Here is a 7826-nt window from a genome sequence, read left to right on the forward strand (position 1 = left end):
TTGAAAATACCCGGTATCGGGGCGCCCGGGTGGCTCAGCCGATTCGGCATCTGACTCTTGATTCCGGCTCAGGTCATGGATCTCACGGTTTGGGAGATCGGGCGCCATGCCGACCGTGCGGAGGTGTGGAGACTGCTTGGGATTCTCTCTCTCCCTCTCTCTCTCTCTGCCCCTCCTCTTCGCTCGCTCTCTCTTGCGCGTGCACGTGCTTTCTCAAAATAAATAAAGACACATAGAAAAATGAAAAGAAAAGACGAGCGACAAAAGGAAATACCTGATGTTAATAAAAGGATAAAAGGGTGGGTTATTCACCATTTTTATATGGGCCCTGTTTGGGTAGTCGCTGTTAGATCTGTGTTTGGGGCTCTGGAGTTCAGTCTTGCATACAGATGGTGTATGGAGGTCTCCAGGCCAGTCTGGGCAAATACACACGTTCTAGCAAAACAGCACCACCGTCCTCCCAGCTGCTGAAGCCAGAAGCCTAGCAGGTATTTTTGAACCCTTTCGCTCCCTCACCTGTGACATTTACTGGAACATCAGGTGTTGCCGGTGGACCCCAGACTGGACCTCTGACCTGTGGCTCTCTCTCCGTGTCTTCTGCCAGACCTCTAGCCTGGACCATGGCATTGGTCTCCTAACTAGAATCTCTTGTCTCTGATGCTCTGACTAGGGGCATCTGTTTATTTATTTATTTTTTTAGTGTTTATTTATTTTCGAGAGAGAGAGGGAGAGCTCGGGTAAGAGGGGTAGAGAGAGAGGGAGACAGAGGATCCAAAGGAGGCTCCGTGCTGTCAGTCGACAGCCGGACACGGGGCTTGAACTCACAAAGCATGAGATGGTGACCCGAGCTGAAGTCGGGCGCTTAACCGACCGAGCCACCCGGGTGCCCGAGGGTCATCATTTTAATAGGCGAAATACCGTGGGTCTCTCGTGGTTGAAACCCTTCAGTGGGTGCCCACTGCCCTTGAGGTGCAGTCGAGCCTTGGCCTTCTGAGGCCCCTCCTGGCACCTGGCGCCTCTTCCCCCTTGCCTGTCTCCCATACCAGCCCCAGGGGGCCCCTTCCAGTTCCTGGAAAGCGTCGTGTTCGCTCACCATTAGAACCTCATACAAGCTGTTCCCGTGCCTGGAAGATGCCTCCGCTATGGTGGACTCCTCTCGTCTCAGTTTAAATGTCACTGCTTCAGAGAAGCCTTCCCTGATTTCCAGGTAAAGTCTAGTCCCGTAGAACTCGGCCTTTCCCAGCGGAGATCTCTCGTGCAGCATTCTTTATGGCGATGACTTGCTGCCCTGTCCTTTGCACTAGGCCCTTTTGTGTGGGGAGTTGAGACCGCATCTGTCTTGTTCCTGGGGGCCCCCTAAGACCTGTACCGTGCCTGGTACTCCCTCAAACATGTGCCCAACGAGTGAACGTGCCAGAGGTACAGACACCTGCCAGCCGACATGACATCATCTCTGTGGAAGAGGCACTCGGGCCCCTGGTCCCCAAGCAGTAGGCATTGTTCACCCCCCCCACCAAGCCGGCTCAAGGCGGGGACAGTCAGAGGAGAGACTAAGTCGGGCCCAGCCACAGTGGTGACTGCCATGTTCTGACCCCAGAGCAGGGCGGTGGGGGTGTAGGCAATGGACTGCATGGGGCCATTGGGAGGGTAGACCGAGGACTCCGTGTGAGCGGGGACACTGTCACGCCCACTGTTAATGCCCGGGGCCTGGCATGTGAGAGCCACTCAGGAGGTCGACGCAGGGTGTCAGCTCAGAGGGCCCCGTCTTCATGATTCCTCACTCCCTGGTCGCCTGCCTCCGTCCCTTACCTGTCACCCTCAGGACCCAGACTTCTGTGCAGATGTGAACCCCCAGGGCTGGGAGAGGCCCTCTTTCTGGATTACCAGCTGTGGCCACACACCCTCCCCAGCCTGGGCAGGCCTCGTCCCACAGCTCCACAGACTTCCTCTCCTTCCTGCCACCTGGAAACCCTTGGGAGGGTTTCTGAAGGCACACATCTTTATTCTATTCTATTCACATCTTTATTCTCCAGTGACATACTGGAGGTCACAGTGACAAAGCAGATGGAGACGTTTAATGGACAATAAAAAAAAAATCACCATTTCTGGAGTCTCAAATAAAAAGCTGCCCCGAAACCGAAAGATGGAACCAATCCCATTTATTTGGGAGTTCCCAGTCCTGCTTCCTCCTCGTTAAATAGCCAGCGGCTAGAGCTTTCTCCCAGCCGGCAGTGGTGCCGGCCCAGTCCATCCCAGTGACTCCCAGGCTCACGGAGGGGCCGTGGGGAGGGTGGGGGCTCTGCTCCTCTGAGCAGGAGACTTTCTTCACTTTCAGGGAGAAAAGGAAGACGGCAGAGAGAAAGGCAGAGTTCCCAGGTTGGTGCGAGGGAGCGTTTGCAGACTAAGGGGCTGCTGCGTTGGATTTTGCACCCTCGGTCATATCCCTCACCCTCCCTCTTGAATTCATTACAATGTGCACATGCAAACATATGTGCACACACGCCTTCACACACATGCACACACAGTGCACGTGCACAGGCACACATACACACAGGGCACACACATGTGTACACACACGCACACACTGCACGCATGCACACACAGAGCACATGCACATGCTCACATGCACACACAGGGCACACACATGCACACACAGTATACACCCATGCACGCATGCACACACAGTGCAGAGGCACACTCGTGCATGCACACACAGCACTCAGGCACATGCACACACACCACACATGCACAGGCACACATGCACACACAGGGCACACACAGCATGCACACATACTGCACATATGCACACACAGCACACATGCACAGGCACACATGCACACACAGGGCACACACATGCACACACAGTATACACACATGCACGCATGCACACAGAGTGCAGAGGCACACTCATGCATGCACACACAGCACTCAGGCACATGCACACACAGTGAACACGTAATGCACACATGCACACACAGCATGCACACACATGCACACACATGCACACAGCGTACACACACATGCACGCACACACACTGCACACATGCACACACAGAACACACGCACGTGCTTACATGCACACACAGTGAACATGCAATGCACACACAGCACACATGCACAGGCACACATACGGATGCACACACACTGCACACATGCACACACAGAGCACATGCACATGCTCACAGGCACACACAGTGTACACACCCATGCACACACAGTGAACACGTAATGCACACATGCACACACATGCACACACAGCACACGTGCACAGGCACACATCCACACACATGCACACAGCGTACACACACAGCATGCACACACACTGCACACATGCACACACAGGGCACCCACAGAGCACATCTCACATGCACACACAGGGCACACACATGCACGCATGCACCCAAAGTGCAGAGGCACACTCGTGCATGCACACATAGCACTCAGGCACATACACACACAGTGAACACGCAATGCACACATGCACACACAACATGCACACACATGTACACACAGTGCACATGCGCAGGCACACATGCACACACACGTGCACACACAGTGTAAATACACATGCATGCATTCACACACAGTGCAGAGGCACACTCATGCATGCACACACAGCACTCAGGCACATGCACACATAGTGAACATACAATGCACACATGCACACACACATGCACACACAGTGTACACACCCATGCATGCATGCACCCAAAGTGCAGAGGCACACTCATGCATGCACACACAGCACTCAGGCACATGCACACACAGTGAACACGCAATGCACACATGCACACACAGTGTAAATACACATGCACACACAGTGCAGAGGCGCACTCGTGCATGCACACACAGCACTCAGGCACATGCACACACAGAGAACACACAATGCACACATGCACACACAGCATGCACACACAGCGCATGCACACATAGGGCACACGCACATACAAGCATGCACACATGCACAGTGCACATGCATACACACATGCGTGCACACCTGCACACGAGTCTGGATGTGAGACTTAGAATCAAGCCTTGGAGAAGATATGGAAAAAACAGACAACTACCACTGTGTCCTCATCACGTGCCAGACACTTCCTACACATGGCTGCAGTGAGAGGCTCGCCCAGGTCTCCCCTTGTCACCCGAGAAAGGCCGAGGGCACGTCGGTCATGAGCTGAGTCGCCGGGTGTCTGAATGGCTGATTCAAGTAACAAGGCAAAAACGAGAGTGAAGTGTTTCCTCACTGCGATGGCGTAAGCAGGGGTCCCAAACTGGAGCCAACGCTGACCCCCCCAGTTCCGTTCTCCCCCACGGAACAGCAGGCGGTGAGTGTCTCACTGCTGAGGGAACCCCAATAAAAGGCCCCAGCATTTTTGCAGACTCTGAGGTCAGAGGGGGAACGGAGAAGAAGACTGGGGATGGAAAAGTACTGGGGGCCGAGTGGGGGCGGGGAAATGTCACGGTTTCACTCCTGGTTCTGCCGGCAGGGGCTCTGAGGAAGAGCTTGTCTACCCAAGGAAGGCCTGGGGTAAAGAGACCCAGGAATGAAGGCGCCAGGCCAGGGACCAAATATGAGAAAAGCACGGGGCCCCAGGGACCTGAGTCTGACTGCAATTCCCCGTCTGTGATCAGGCCTCAAAAACCCCACAAAGGTTTCCAACCAGGAGCCAGACGGCTCAACATCACACGCATCTTGCCCAAGGTCATGGTCTTGAGTGGCAGAGCCTGTCCTTGAACCAGCCTTAAGCTTCTAACCGTGCAGGGAGCTTTCTACCTATTCCCCGCATTCCTTCAGCTCCTCCACTCATGGAATCGCACACTCCCCGAACCCCAGCGTCTGCCTTGCAAGGTTCTTGCCCGCGGAGCCTGCCTGCCCCCCTCGGCTGCCGGGGGGTTGGTGCCCTCGCTTTTACATCTGAGCCCCAGAAGGCAGCAGCCAAAATTGAAAGACGTTGTTATCTACAAGCAGTGACAGATGAATCCATTAGCATTTGTCAGAAAGGCATGGGTTGCTTTATCAAGAGAGCTAAGAAAGGAGCGAAGAACAAATAAACCGCAGGGCAGAATGGGGCGAGAATGTGTGTGCTGGTTCTGAACAAGTGTGGAATATAAATCACGGCTCATCAGGGCTGCTGTGCAAAGGGCAAGCCGGGAGAGCATGTCCAGGCTGAGGAGGGTGTTCCTCAAACGCCTGTGCGAGAGGAGGCAGGTAGGTGCTGGCACGGTTATCATTTCTTGCAACTTCAATTTTCCCATCCTTAATGACAGTGGACTATTATGGTGGAACAATGGTGTAGATTAAATGAGGTTAGGTCCGCAAAAGCTTTTAACACGGGTGCCTGGAACAAAGTGGTTACTCAGGAGATGCTGGTTGATGCAACCATTATTACTTCTAGGAATCTTGCCTTGCTCAAATCCCATAGTGGAAGAAAGCTTTGTCTATGCAGATCTTGCTTTGTGTGTTAATGGGTTCCTGCCAAGTTGTCTATAAATCAGATTTATTGTCAGTTATGAATTAAATTGAAGAGCTTTAAAGTTCTTCCTTTAAAGCTTGGGCGTGTGGTCGAAGGGTTGGAAAGCCCCTCTGTGGGTCTCAAGCTTTCTTTGGTTCCTATTGTAACGGTACGGAGCTTTTTCTCTGCTTCGGTCTGGGCGAAAGGCTGCATCTTGTTTACAAGAAAACATGCCCAGGGTGGGTAGAACATATGTTAGACGCTCAATGGCACCCATACGGAGCTTGCCCTCTCGTATGAAATCTTCTCCCCGAATGAAGCAGCAGGTGGGAGGGAGCGGCTCATGGTTTGAATAAAAGGAGAAAAAGATAGAAGCTTAAACACATAACCTGCCAGGTTGTGCACAAGATGTGCTGGATGGTTTCTTAACACGGGTGGCCAATCAGCCCGCGGGCCGGTGGAGCAGTGATGGGGGCAGCATTAGACAGCTGTCTACCATGGATCCTTCTAGAAAGGGAACTGGGAAGTTCTTGACTTCCTTTGCTGGTGACTTCATCTCCCAGAAGGTAGAGGAAACCACATGGGGGGTCTTCTACTTGGGACTTAAACCAGTAAGGAAGAACTGGCTGGGAATATAAGGGAGAGGCCAGCTTTGGGGGAGAATGAACACCAGCTAAGCAGGGTGGCACGATGGGTAGGGCGTAGATTCTGGAGCATCATCTCCTGGGTCCAGATTCTGCTTCTACTACTTACCAACCATGTTCTTTTACCCTGCCTCGACTCTGGTTTTCCCTCTTTGTAAGGCGAGGATCATACTAGTGCCTACTTCATAGTGTGGTCGCGGAAAGTGGATATATTGATACACTTAGTACATAGTATTAGTACTCAATAAATTTTAGCGGTTAGTGTTATTGTTACTTGAGTTCATGTTTGTGATGGAAAATCTAGATGGACATAATCATAGACTCAAGACTTGAAGGCAATTTTAAAAACCTGAGATCAGCGACGTAGATACTTGAGCCAGAAATTATAAAGGGGAACCTGGCTTAAGACAGATCAGCAAGCTTTTCCTGTAAAGGGCCAGATGGTAAATATTTTCTGCTTTGTGGGTCACGGGGCCCCTTTGCAACTAGTCAACTCTACTATTGATTTAGCACAAAAACAGCAGTAGATAATACATAAACAAATGGGCACATCTGTGTCCAAGAAAACTTTATTTATAAAAACAGGAGGCAGGGCAGATTTGGCGAGAGAACTCTGCGTTCCTGAGTCCTTGGCTTACTCAAAATGGGAAACACCGTAATATAAAAGTCTGCCTGTGTAATTTTAAATGTTGTAAGATTAAAGACAAGCAGGCAATCAGCCAACATACCTGCAAAGGGAGCTGTTTACCCCACGTTGAAAGAGGACATGGTTGCAGATGACATATCCGAAAAGGGTTAGTATCCAAAGTATATAAAGAACTTCTACAACTCAGCACCCCCGAAACAAATAATCCGATATTTAAAAACAGGCAGAAGAAATGAACAGACATTTCTCTACGGAAGACATCCAGATGGACGGCAGATACATGAAAAGATGCTCAACACCTCTCATCATCAGGGAAATGCAACTCAAAACTACCCTGTGATGTCGCCTCACACCTGTCAGAATGGCTAAAATCGAAAACACAAGAAACAACAAGTGTTGGCGAGGATGCAGAGAAAGAGGAACGCTCACGCGCTGTTGGTGGGAATGCAAACTGGCGCAGCCACTCTGGAAAAGAGTATGGAAGAAAAATACAAAAATACTACGTCAAAGGGATACATGCACCCCCGGGTTTATAGCAGCATTATGTGCAATAGCCAAATTATAGGAGCAACCCAAGTGTCCATCCATGGATGAATGGATAAAAGGATATACGTATGATGGAACATTATTCAGCCATAAAAAAAAGAATGAAATCTTGCCATTTTTAACTACACGGATGGATCTAGAAAGTATAATGCTTAGCAAAGTAAGTCAGAGGAAGACAAACACCATATGATTTCACTCCTATGTGGCATTTAAGAAGCAGAAAAAATGAGCAAAGGAAACAAAAAGAGAGAGACAAACCAAGAAACAGACTCTTAGCTATAGAGAATAAACTGGTGGTTATCAGAGGGGAGGCGTGTGGAGAGATGGACGAAACAAGTGATGGGGATGAAGGAGGGCACTTGTGACAAGCACGGGGCCACGTACGTGACTGTTGAATCACTATATTGTACACCCGGAACTAATACAACACTGTGTGTTAACAACGCTGGAATTTAACATTAAATTAAATTAAATTAAGAAAAGAAATCCTGAGGGGAAAAAAAAAGAGAGGACCTGTGCCCCAAAGAAGAGGAA

The sequence above is a fragment of the Acinonyx jubatus genome, chromosome E1 (assembly GCF_027475565.1).
Source record: "Acinonyx jubatus isolate Ajub_Pintada_27869175 chromosome E1, VMU_Ajub_asm_v1.0, whole genome shotgun sequence".
Classification (NCBI taxonomy): domain Eukaryota; kingdom Metazoa; phylum Chordata; class Mammalia; order Carnivora; family Felidae; genus Acinonyx; species Acinonyx jubatus.